At 36.7% G+C, this 12,695-nt stretch overlaps 1 protein-coding gene across 1 annotated transcript in view; it reads left to right on the top strand.

Annotated features, from left to right (window-relative positions):
- Positions 1-12,695, top strand: part of CDK6 (cyclin dependent kinase 6) — a 202,160-nt gene that overhangs the window by 46,768 nt on the left and 142,697 nt on the right. The window lies entirely within an intron of this gene.

The raw sequence follows: 12,695 nt of genomic DNA, 5'->3' as shown, positions 1-12,695 counted from the left end.
CCTGATGTTCTAAGACAGTTTAGTTGCTACTTCCTCTACAGACCTTTTTCTGCAGTTTTGGGTAAGGAGTCCCTCTTTATTATTCTTAAAATACCCTGAATATATCTCTACCTTAGCATTTCCAGATTAGTTGATAGTCATCTTTTTATTTCTACCTTCCCACTAGACCCTGAAAAACTTAAGACAATGTATTTTATCCTTTGATCTTTCTATTCCTGGCACTCAATACAATGCTAGGGAATAACAAATATTTAGTAAGTAATTTGTTGGCTAAATGCATTTGTTCAGTGTTATAATCAGATAAACATTGTAGAAGGTTCAACTGACCAGAGTGAGAGGTGAGGACAGGGATTTTCCATGAGGCAGGGAGACAGGATAAAGGCCCTCTGTAAAAGTCTGGGCAAGAATGATGAGTACTTGAATTCAGGACATGGAAGTGGATGGTGAAACACTTTGGTGATGGATTGGTGATTGGTTGGAGGTGTGGGAAAATGGAAGCATCTAGGCTCATTTGAAGATCTCTGGACTTAGGAAATTGGTTGGGTGGTGGTGTGATTCACCAAGGAGATGAACTCTGTTCTAGACATTTGAAATTGAGGTGTTCAGAATATTGGTTGAAGTTGTCCAAGAGGTAACTGAGTATGGGGAGAGAACTGTTTTTGGAGAGACAGATGAGGAATTTACTTCCTTTGGGTATATCTGAAGCCATGGCCATAAAGGAGATAATTATCACTTGTTTGTTATGTTATGGTGGTGGTGGTGGTGGTGGTGGTGTGGTGAGAAGAGAATAGGTGCATTTGGTGATAAGAGAATAGGAACATGAGGCTCTAAATGTGGAAGGTTCGGATGGAGGAGACGGAGAAACCTGTGAAGGCTTCTAATTGAAATCCTGGTTCTGCATCTTATGAACTTTGTCACTCTGGACAAATTACCCTCTGAATCTCAGCTTCTTCATCTCTAAAATGCAAATAACAGTACATACTTAATAGGGATATTGTAAGAATTCAGTGAGTTTGCATATGTAAAGTTCCTGGTACAGTCCCAGTCTCACTCTAATGCTCATAAATGATAGGAGATTCAAGAAAATATTTCTCAGGACATGAAGATAGTTTCAAAACAAAGAATTTCTTAGTGATTGCACTGGTGATGACAGTTAACATCTTAAACTTATAACCAATCTAGTCTGAAATAATACTAACTTAGTTTTTATAGTATATAAAAATTTTTGTCCACATTGGCCGGGTGGCTCAGTGGGTTCAAGTGTCATCCATATACACCAAGGTTGTGGGTTCAATACCAGGTTCGGGCACATGCAGGAGTCAACAGATGAATGCATACATGGGTGGAGCAACAGATCTTTCTCTCTCTCTCTCTTTCTCTCTCCCCCTTCCTCTCTGTCTAAAATCAATCAATAAATGTTTTAAAAAGTTTTTTCATATACAGCTGTCTCTCCCCCTTTATGTTGTTTTTGTCACAAATTACATCTTTATACATTGTGTGGCCATTAACATAGATTTATTATTGTCATATGCATTTGTCTTTTTAATCATATAAGAAAAAAAGAGTTTGAAACCAAAATACAGTAATATTGGCTTTTATATTTACCTCTGTGTAGTTGTCTTTGCCAGTGTGTTTTTTTTTTCCTTCATACAGCTTTGAGTAACTCTGTAGTGTCCTTTTATTTCAACCTGAAGGACTTCCCTTAGCATTTCTCCCTTTAGCGAGGTGTACTGGCAACAAACTCCCTCAGCTTTTGTTTACCTGATAATGTCTTAATTTCACCTTCATTTTTGAAGGATCTCTTTTCTGAATATAGAATTCTTGGTTAACAGTTTTTTCATTCAGCACTTTAAATTTGTCATCCCACTGCCTTCTGCCCTCCATGGTTTCTGATGAGAAGTCAGCTGCTGATCTTATTGAGTTTCCTTTATAGGTAATGAGTTGCTTATCTCATGCTGCTGTCTAGATTTTTGCTTTTTGACAGTTTGATTTATAATCTATCTCAGTGTGAATCTCCTTGCCTCATATTTGTGTGTCTAGAAAGCACTCAAGTGAAGGATCACAATAACGGTGATGAGTTAAACTACTATAATTTAATGATAATAATAATGATCATGAATCATCCATCAGTAGAACATAATCAGTATATTGTGCTTAAAAAGTCAAGAAAATGTTTAATGCATGCTACAAAGAATTCCATTTAAAACTTTATTATTTTTTAAATTAAATGTATCGGGATAACATTGGCTAATAACATTATATAATTTTCAGGTGTACAAGATTATAATTTGACATTTGTGTACTTTATTGCGTGCTCCCCTACCAAAGTCTAGTTTCTTTCTGTTACAATATATTTGACCCTCTTTACCTACTTCACACTCCCCCCACCCTTTCCCTCTGATAACTACTATTTTGTTGTCTATATCTATGAGTTTATTTTTGTTTGAAAAACTTTAACTTTTAAAAATAGTTTGAGGACTAGCCCTACCTGGTTTGGCTCAGCAGTTAGAGCGTCAGCCTGCGGACTGAAGGGTCCCGGGTTTGATTCCAATCAAGGGCATGTACCTCGGTTGCAGGCTCGATCCCCAGCCCTGGTTGGGGTGCATGCGGGAGGCAACCAATCAGTGTTCTCTCTCACATTGATGTTTCTCTCTCTCTCCCTTTTACTCTCTCTAAAAAGCAATGGGGAAAAAATATCCTTGGGTAAGGATTAAAAAAAAAGTAATAGTTTGAAGGCTTAAGATGGGTAAGAATAAGGTACTTAAAATACTCACTTTTGTGGAACACCTAGTTGCCTAACAGATTCCCAGTATGAGTTGTTCCTATGGTTTTTTGCAAAAGAATAATTCTGCCTTGGACAAGTTATGGTTACAGCTACATTTACAAATTCTTATCTGCTTTAATTTTTAATCACTCTTAAAACCATAAAATATTTACCTTGTTATCTGAAATATTCCTTGACCAAAGATCAAATTCTAAAATAAAATTGATATGTTGACATTAAGAATCATAACTTAGTATTTACACATTTTTACATCTGAACAAAACAACCTAATTTCAGATCCTTAAGTTTAGCAATTGATCGAGATACTAGTTCTTTTAACTTTTCCAGTTGTGTTCTGTTTTCTTATCTTTTTTTTTGTAGTCCTTATCCAAGAATATTTTTTCCATTGCTTTTTTAGAGAGTGGAAGGGCGAGAGAGAGAGAGACAAACATTGATGTGAGAGAGACACATCGATTGGTTGCCTTCCCCTCTAGTCCTTACTGGGGCCAGGGATCAAGCCTACAACCGAGGTACATTTTTGGACAGAATTGAACCCGGGACTCTTCAGCCCAGGACTGATGCTCTAACCACTGAGCAAAACCGGCCAGGGCTGTTTTCTTATCTTTTAATAGTTTCCTGATGGTGTTTTTAACACAATAGTTCCTGGAAATTTTGCTGGAATAAGTCTCATTTTTAAATGTAAGATGTTAGACATTAATTTTTATAGTGACTTTTTAAAAAACCACGTTCTGGTTATTTTGGTCACTTTTACCTTGTTATATTAGAAAGGGCACTGAATTTTTAGTCATGATACCTAGGTGTCTGACTCCTTTATTTAGCTTTGCCATTGTGCATTCTCTTGACCTATGTTTCCTCATTTTTAAAACAGCTGTAGAGAAGTACAGAACCAGATAATCTCTAAAACTCTCTCCATACTTACAAAATTCAATTATTATACCATGCAGGACTTTTCTTTGGCTTGTATGATGCCCATTAGAGTAATTTGAAGACTCTGTGAGATGTCATTGTTTCTCTTGTGTTCCATAGTTATTCTGTTACTTTCGACCTGACAATTATCCAGATATTGGGAAAATAATTTTGTTTTTCCCACATTCTTTTTTATAGAGTTACCCCATATTGGGGGAGGGTCAAAAGTCCCGTACCTTTAATGAGGCCATGATGCACGCTTCTAATTTTTTCTCCTAAAACAAAATTAAGCACTGAAAAGCAATGGGGGAAAAAAATGTTCTCAGGTGAGGAGTAAAAATAAAATAAAAATTCTCATTGTAGAAAGTTCAGATAAGCAAATAACAGAAAACACAATTTCATAATCTCATTACCTAGAAACAAGCAGTATTAGCATCTTGATTTGTCTTTCTACCATTTTATATGTGGAATTATATGGTACATACTCTTTTTCAACTCTGCATTTTCTGTTTATAATGTATCATGAATGCCTTTCCATTTTTCTATGTTCAGTAAATATGAATCTATATCATCATTTGAAGAACCACATGATGTGTGTATGTGTGTGTGTGATACATATATAATTTATGTAAATTATATATATCTAAATTTTTTGCCAGGGTTTGTTTGTTTTTTTACCAATTGATATTCCCACAGCGATATGGACCCATTTTCACAACCCCTCACAAGTACTGGGCTATAATATCATTTTAAAACTTTTGTTACCCAATTTGAAGGGCTGAAATAGTATATTCCTGATGTTTTCGTTTATGTGTCTTTTAAGTTATTACTATATTTTAACATTTTCTCATATGTTTATGTTCCTATATGTTTCCTTAAAAGGAACCAATTTCAGTGGCTGTTTTATTAGATAAGAACCTAAGCACAAGGACCTGAGTGAATTAGTGTTGGAGATAAATTTACTCACCAAGTAAGGATGTGATTATAAAAAATTTTTGACGTATGGTGTAGGTAAAACTTGTTTTATTTTATGACCCAGAAGACAGTCTTCATCACAGACAGTTGCCTAGTTTTGACTAATTCATCATTTTTCCTCAAGAGAGGCCCAGAGCTGGAGAACAGGGACCTTACAGGGCAGAAGTGGAGACAGAATTAAATGTTGAAAGTTCAGAATGCACCTGTACTCTTCTTGACTCAAGCCAGAGCTGTTCATTTTGCTTTCAAAAACATCATTTAATTCACGTATTTTTGAGATCAGAATATCTTTTTAAGCTCTGTTGGGTGAATTGAAGCGTGCTATTTTTCTATCTGGTCAACGGAAGGATATAAACAGGTTTAGGAGATCAACAGTCTTCAGCTTAATTTTTCCTGTGAATTATTTGAACACCTGCTTTTTTCTGCCCAGCATGTAAAGCATACACTGGGATATCCCAGCTTACCAAAGACATTTGGGAATTGGCATTCCCACAGTGAGTCTCAGCAGGGTGTCTCATTTGCCACAGAGAGGTCTCTATCCCCAAACACTGTGCTGCATACAGAGGGGTTAGGAAATTAGTCTATAGAACCAGATAGCCTGACTTCACATCTCCACCACTTACAGGGTACTGTCTTTGTGCCTTAGGCAAAGTACTAAACCTCTGCATGGCTATTTCTTTCCTCTTTTTGTTTTTAAAGGGCTTTATTGAGATATACTTTACATAACATGAGATTCACCTGTATAAATGTACAGTTCAGTGATTTTTCGTATCTTCACTGAGTTGTGTAATCATTAACATGATCTAATTTTAGGACATTTTATCACCCTACAAAGAAACCCGCTACCCATTAGCAGTCATTCTTCATGCCTCCCCCTTCTCTCCTTTCCCACTGCCCCCAGCCCTATGCAGTCACTGTCACTGAGGACTGCGTGTTCTAGACATTTCGTATAAAAGAAATCATGCGACATGCGGCCTTTTGAGACTGTTTCCCTTTACTTAGCATAATTTCTCAAGGTTTATTCATCTCATAGCATGTTTCTGTACTTCATTCCTTTTAATTACCAAATGATGTTCCATTATATGGATATGCCACATTCTGTTTATCTATTCGTCAGTTGATGGACATTTAGACGGTTTCTACTTTATGGCTATTATGAATGATGCTGCAGTGAACATTTGTTTACATACATCTGTTTCTTCATCTGTAAAACGAGCAACATCTCACAGAGTTGTTGTGAGAACTCAAAATGTCAAAATATGGAGACGTTGCTAGTAGACAGGGAGCAAACTAACAAGAGTTAGTTAATAAATGCGATATAATAGGGTGCGAGTCTTCATTTACCATCAGTTGCAAGATTTGGCTTAGTCAGAGTGCCACGCTTTTCTAATGACCTAAAGGTTTTCTCTTTTACTTTGCTCCTGACTTTTCCCTTAGTTATAATTTTGAAAAATTTCATTCATTCAATAAACATTGAATGTCCAGTGTGTTTCAGACAGTGTGTTGGGCGCTGCGGAGAATTAAAATAAAAGAATAAGCAAAGTTATAGAAACACATTTTTAGTTTATGGCTGTCTTGTTTACTACTCTGTAGTCTCTGACCTGCCAGTAGGTTTTAGGACATGGGGACTCCCAACCCCTTCCTCACACCAAATGTCACAGGTTTTTTTTGCCTCTTTAATTCATTCACTCCTGTCAGGCTCTTATTTTGATCAACATATTTATGTTTGTGAAGTGGCTGATGAAAGCTAACTGTTGTGTAAGGAAAAGGCTGAAACTAAGGTAATCATGTCGAGGTAGAGACCTCAACAGGTAAAAGTACTTTCTCATTCCTGGCTGTAGCTGGGGATAGTGTTTTTTTAATCAAGATGTACACATGCCTAGTTTTCTCAATCACCACGTTTCTTTTTGTCGAGTTGACTTTATGTTTTTTGAATTTACAAAACATTTGTATTGGAAGTAGACGCAGCCAAAGTATCAACTCATCATTGTCTAGCTGTTTTCCTTCTCCTGACTTAGGGGACATAGTGACTCAGAATCCACTTGGATATTTTGTTCCTGCTACCTTTCTCCTCCCTGTAAAAGAAAAAAATTATTTTTATGATTTCTTCATTTGATTTTGCTCTTATGTTTTCTTCTTCCCATAACTGTACAGTTAGCATAACCGTGATGCTGCTAATTCTTCTCTCTGCCTTTCATTCAGATAAAATGCATTAGCAGTTCAAAGAATTGTGTTTGATAATTATGAGTGACTCTCACGCTTGCTGTAGGACTGTGAAAGAAGTTTAATTTCTGTTATTTAATGTCCATTTCAGGAATTCACCTTGAATATGAGCAGCGTGTGTGCCCATTAAGACATCCCAAATAGCTTATTTGGGGCCAAGCTAATAGTATACCAGTTTTGTGCTGAACAGTAACAGTGTGTTTCTATGTACACAAGTTTTAGCTTTGCTTAATTTTAAATATTTACTGTAGTGCAAGTCACATTTTGTAAACTTGCCCAGATTGGGGGATTCCCATTTAATTTGTAAAACATTTTTTGGTTAAAGGATACAAAGATAACAACTCATAGATCTACATTGCCAGTGTATGTAGATAGAAGCTAAAACTAGATTAATAGAATCTTTAAAGATGAACTGGAAGAAAATGAACTATGAAACTTTCTTATAATATGCTCGTTAAGGCCCTAAGGAATGAAACGACTTAGTAAGTAAGCTGTTGCCTTTGTATTTTCCTTGTCAGGGTATGGTAGCCTCAAGCGTAACAGTGAGTAACAAAAGGGTTTCCCTGCATTCGAGTTACTGTTGATACACCTTCCTGATCCGCTTCTGAGCAACATATGTCCCATCATTGGACTCAACCGTTAAATTAATTAAATTCTGTACCTTTGTATTATTTTAAAGTACTTCTTGCCTCCTCACTTTCTCGTACCATTGAGTCCTTTCCTATTCTAGGTGCCATATTTCTGTTTGCAATGAGCTTGTCTGTCTTCTTCCTTTCTCTACTTTTTTGCTATAAAATATTCCTCAGACCAGGAAACTCAAATAGGAATCCTGGGAAGAAGCCTCCTGGCTCCTTGGGAAAGATCAATTAGTCTGCTCTGCTGCTGTCAGTTACTTTTGCCCAGTGGACATGCTCATGGAGGAACCATTTAAGGTGAATAGTCTTCCAGCAGGTCAGAGAACTGGTATAGTTACCTGGAGGAAATTACCACTACTGATGTGCTTGAGCTTAGTTCATTTTGTCTAATATATAAGATGTATTTGAAATCGATATTGATGTTTCAAAGTCATTTGATCATTTCAAAATAATGATACATGCCTTAGGACTATTTTTTGTTGTAAGGGATAGAAACCCAACTCAAACTGGGTAAGCGCAAAAGTGACTGGCTCACATCACTAATAAATCCAGGGGTGGGTCGGGCACAGGTGGGTCCAGGTGCTTACACAATGTCATCGGAGTCTCTTGCCTGTCACTTCTCTGCTCTGGTTCTGTTTGGTGTTGGCTGAGTGTTCACCATGATAGGCTCGCTAAAGTAGTGGCAGAGATGGCCATCAGCAGCTGCAGGCTTATATGTTGCAAATTTGGTAATCCCAGAATAAAGAGAGCTCTTCTGTCCTAGAAGTTTAGTAAAATTCCTGGAACTGATTCTCATGGTCCTGTTTATTCCTGAATCAGTCATTGTCACTCTGTCCATGGTAGGTTACATGCTATTCTGCACCCATGCCCCCAATACCATATTACCTGAGTATGCAATAGAGTAGCTCCTCAATAAAATGTGAGAATATGGTTTCCAGAAGAGGTGATAGATGTAGAAAGGCAGACACCACTGATGTATACTATAATAGGATGTGGAATGAATTTACTCCAATATATAAAGTTTCATATATTGTTTATAGAATTTGTAATTAATACATACCCATACATCATTACTTTTAGTTTTGCGTATCAGTCTTCTCTCCCACATCTAGATAGTAAAGCTCTCAAGGACAATACCCATCTTTAGATCTTTTGGAATCTCTAAAACCAAGCACAGTGCCTGTACATGGTAGGTACTGATAAATGTTTTATGAGTACCGCTGAAATGGTGATTTCCTTCTGGCAGCATGCTCGCTATTGTTGGTGGCAAATACTTCTGGAGTTACACCATCCAGTGTCAGTTGAGAATAAATGCACGCCCAGTCCATGTTTAATGAGCAAAATGAGAGCATCCAACCAGTATCCAGCAGTGTAGGGCTAGTGGGATGTGTGGACATAAATTTGGTGCATGCGAGCTATAGCCACAGAATGTGCTTTGTGGACTATAAAGGAAGAGAGAAAAAATTTTTAAATATTCTTCTTAATTCCAAAGACAGGCTGTAGTTCAAATACAATTTTGTTTTATGTCTTTAGTCAGCTGTTCCAAACGCCTTACTTCTTTGATGTCCAAACATTCAAGAGTATGGGGGAAAAAGTGACAGGAAAAAAATCCTCATAGAACTTCCTTCCTGTGACAGGTCAAAGTTTAATCACAGCAAATAATGCAGATTTCCCTTTTATTATAAGCACAATAGAAAGGCAGGGCTTGTGTTTCCAAAGCATGTTGTTTGGGAGACCTCTGTAAATCATGATCTTTGGAAATCCCAAATTTATTGGATGTAATCCCATCCATTAGATGAAGACAGCTTGCCTATGCGATAGATCCAGAATAGCAAGTTAAATAGAGAACATGGACAGGAAGCAGTCATTAAGGATTACAATGGGTAGGATGCAGTGTTAATTCACGGAGATATTTTGTTATGAGATAATTACATCATCGGGACAGCTGGAAAGCTGAGTGCTGTGCTGGACCACAGTGCTTGCTCTCGGCCCTGCAGCTGGGGGTCAGGACAATAGAGACAGCAAGAGAATTGCTTTGTGGGATAGTGAGGGGCTTGGCGGACTTAATTGTGACATGCTAACCTATCTGCCTCTTTTTGGATTGCGTTTTCACAGCTAAACTGGATTCATAGGCTCATTAAGTGGTGAGAACCCCTTCTCACTTCTACTTTTTGAACATTCACTTGGGTCGCATTAAGCTAAGCTCTCTAATGGATAAATATTGAATGACAGTTTTCATTTCCTCCAAAAGTAATCTGAGATATTGTTCATAGTCAACACAGTGTGATTTTATTTCTCTTATGGAACTGCAGTCATGCAGTCACTGAAATGGTATTTTTGTCAGTTTACTGAAGAGCAAAAAAAAAAGTTTTAAAAAGTCTTGAGATGTCGGTCAACATAAGGAATCATACAAAGTTATTTTCCAGTGTTTATGTTCAAATGTTCAGACCTGTCTGGCCTTTTGTTTTGCAAGTATAGGGGTTCTAGGCAGCCTGGCCACATTCCTCACTGATTTATATAAATATATTACAGATCATTAACCTCTTGCCAAATATCAGGGATTTCAGTTCTTGAGTAGCTCAGTTACTTTATGTGAGATTTGCATCTGTCTTCTTTCTTTCCCACCAAAGTGACTATTATTGAATTTGGGATATTCTAGAGGGAGACATTTTAGATGAAAAAGCATCATATATATATTATGTTCTAAAATTCTTACAATTAATATTTTTAACTGTTGATTCAAATGGCATTTTTCTACCCATTATGACTAATGTAACTTAATTTTTACTCTGATAATGTTTGCTAAACAATTAAGTCAAACTGAGTTTCTTATTTTAGTGTAGAGCAGTATTTGCCAAAATGGAGTACTGAGCCTATGGGATGTTGATATCCAGCATTAGAACCAAAAAGGGGATTACCTGCAGGTCCTCCTAGGACTTTAATTTTCCCTCAGGTCACTTGTGAAGTTTGAAAGAGAATGTAATACGCTCCATTTCCCAAATAATCTTAATAATGCCACCTTTAAAAAGGGATTATCTCCTTGAACCAGCATGAGCCCCTTTGACCTCACACCATTCTTTTTATAGCCTAGAATATATTATTATATACATTACAATTCATATAAGAAGATTCTACTCTGTGCACTGTGACACAATTCTTTAAAAATTCCACTTTTTAAAAATTTCCCTTAAAATTAGGGCCTTTCAAATTGGTAGTTACAAAATAGTCACGGGGACATAAAGTACAGCACAGGGAATACAGTCGATAATATTGTAATAACTACGTAAAGGTGCCAGGTGGGTACTTGAAATATCAGGGGAAACATTTTGTGAAGTATATGAATGTCTAGTCACTATGCTGTACACCTGAAACTAATACAGATTAATATTGTCAATTGTAATGGAACAATAAAACTTAAAAAATTAATAAAACAAAATTAAGGCCTTGTCTCAAAACGGTGAGTCTTAATATTTTGAAGAAAGTGATATAACTTAGAAGAAAAGAACTTGGGTGGGTTGGATGTTATTCTTGAATTGTGTCATACAAAGAGTGTTTGAAACGGTTTCTCGAGATGAAGCAACAGCACACTGCCGCTGCTGTTAGGTAACCTAACGGCTTGAGAGCAGGTGACTGGCTCAGCAGTGTTTTAGGATCACTTCGTTCCCCAGTTACATCCCAGTCAAACTTTTCTTTTCCTTTTGGAAGTGACTAAAATGTCTTGGGTATTAACTCTAAGTGTAGTAAGAACTAGAGTTACTAAAATCATTGCCGACCCGAGGCAGTGATAAGCACTGTGTATTAATTATAATGGAAAACATATTTAAAGTAACATTTAAGAAGCACAGCTGCAGTGGTGCAGTCCCCATGTTTGTGCTTGATTTTAGACATACGATCTTCGGTTCCTTGCTGCTTTATTTTATTACAAAAGTAGCGGCAACGGATAGGAAGAAGTTCGGTGACTGTGGAACTCCTTTTTCTTCAAAAGGAAGCAAAAAGTGAAGCTGTTAAAGTATGTGGGAGAAGAGGAAAAGGGGTTCAGGAGCCCATGAATAAATGGTAGTTGCTTCAGTTACCAAATATAAAGAGTTGTTTTGATAAACAGCCCCGGTGTCAGGTCCATGCATAATAGCGATCATATTTTTCATAGTATGGCACTCAGGTGACTTGGTACTAGCTCTAATAAATTTACTAACCAGGAGTTTTTACTTTATTAGAACAATATTCCAGAATAAGTCACATTAGTCACATTGGAAGACTTTAGAATTTAGAAAAAAATAACTTTGGAAGTAGATGATTAAAACTTGAGCAGTTGGGATATTTGGAAGTAGATAAAGGTGAGGAAGAAATTCAGACGATCTTAACTTATTTTAATGGAGTTGTAGAACTCACCCCAAACTGCCCGTAATGAAAAAGCAGTTTGAATCTGGCTGTGAAATGTGTGTGGTTGGTGGCGGTATTGTTCACCCCACTAGATTTAACTTAATTATAGTGTTCTTTAGTTTCTCTTAACGTTCAGTTTAGCTTCACAGAGAAGCACCAATGTTGTGGGGCCCATATAGCCTAGAAATGCGGTCGGGGTGGTATGGTGAACCATCCAGGCATTAAAAATTTCACAGAGATAATACACAAAGTGGATAATTGAGAATCAACCCTGCATTTTAGTAATTGGGTTATGTGCACATTTATAGTCTCTTTGAAGAGTGTTATTAAATTTTTTAAATGAAAGAAAATAATATGAATAGCATTTTATTAGCCTTTTCTTAGTGTTTCTGTTGCAGTCTTGTCAAGAAATTTACTTACAGCTTGTTGATGAGTGCTTTGTTTAATTCTTCAAACATTTGGCAAACATCTCATGTACCAGATAGTGTGCTGTGTATGGTTGAAATTAAAGGAAAATTTGTCCTTTGACTTGAAGATTGTTTTGCTACTGAAAACTTTGTTTTTGAAACTTGAATTTTGAATTGGCTCTAGGATTTTATGAAAGAAATTGAATTCGCCCATCTGAACTTGGTAGTCAAGTTGGTTAGTCTCCCTTCATCATTTAAGGGTGACGTAGTTTACCAATGCAGTTTCCTCCCCAGCCCCCGAAAAATAAAGTTTGAATTTCACAGTTTTGATTAGCATGATAGTTGGAATTTTAAAACTAAGAATTTATACCCTTTCTAGGGATC

The sequence above is a fragment of the Miniopterus schreibersii genome (genome assembly GCF_964146895.1).
Source record: "Miniopterus schreibersii genome assembly, chromosome: 9".
Taxonomy (NCBI): Eukaryota; Metazoa; Chordata; class Mammalia; order Chiroptera; family Miniopteridae; genus Miniopterus; species Miniopterus schreibersii.
This window is presented reverse-complemented; position numbering and strand designations above follow the sequence as displayed.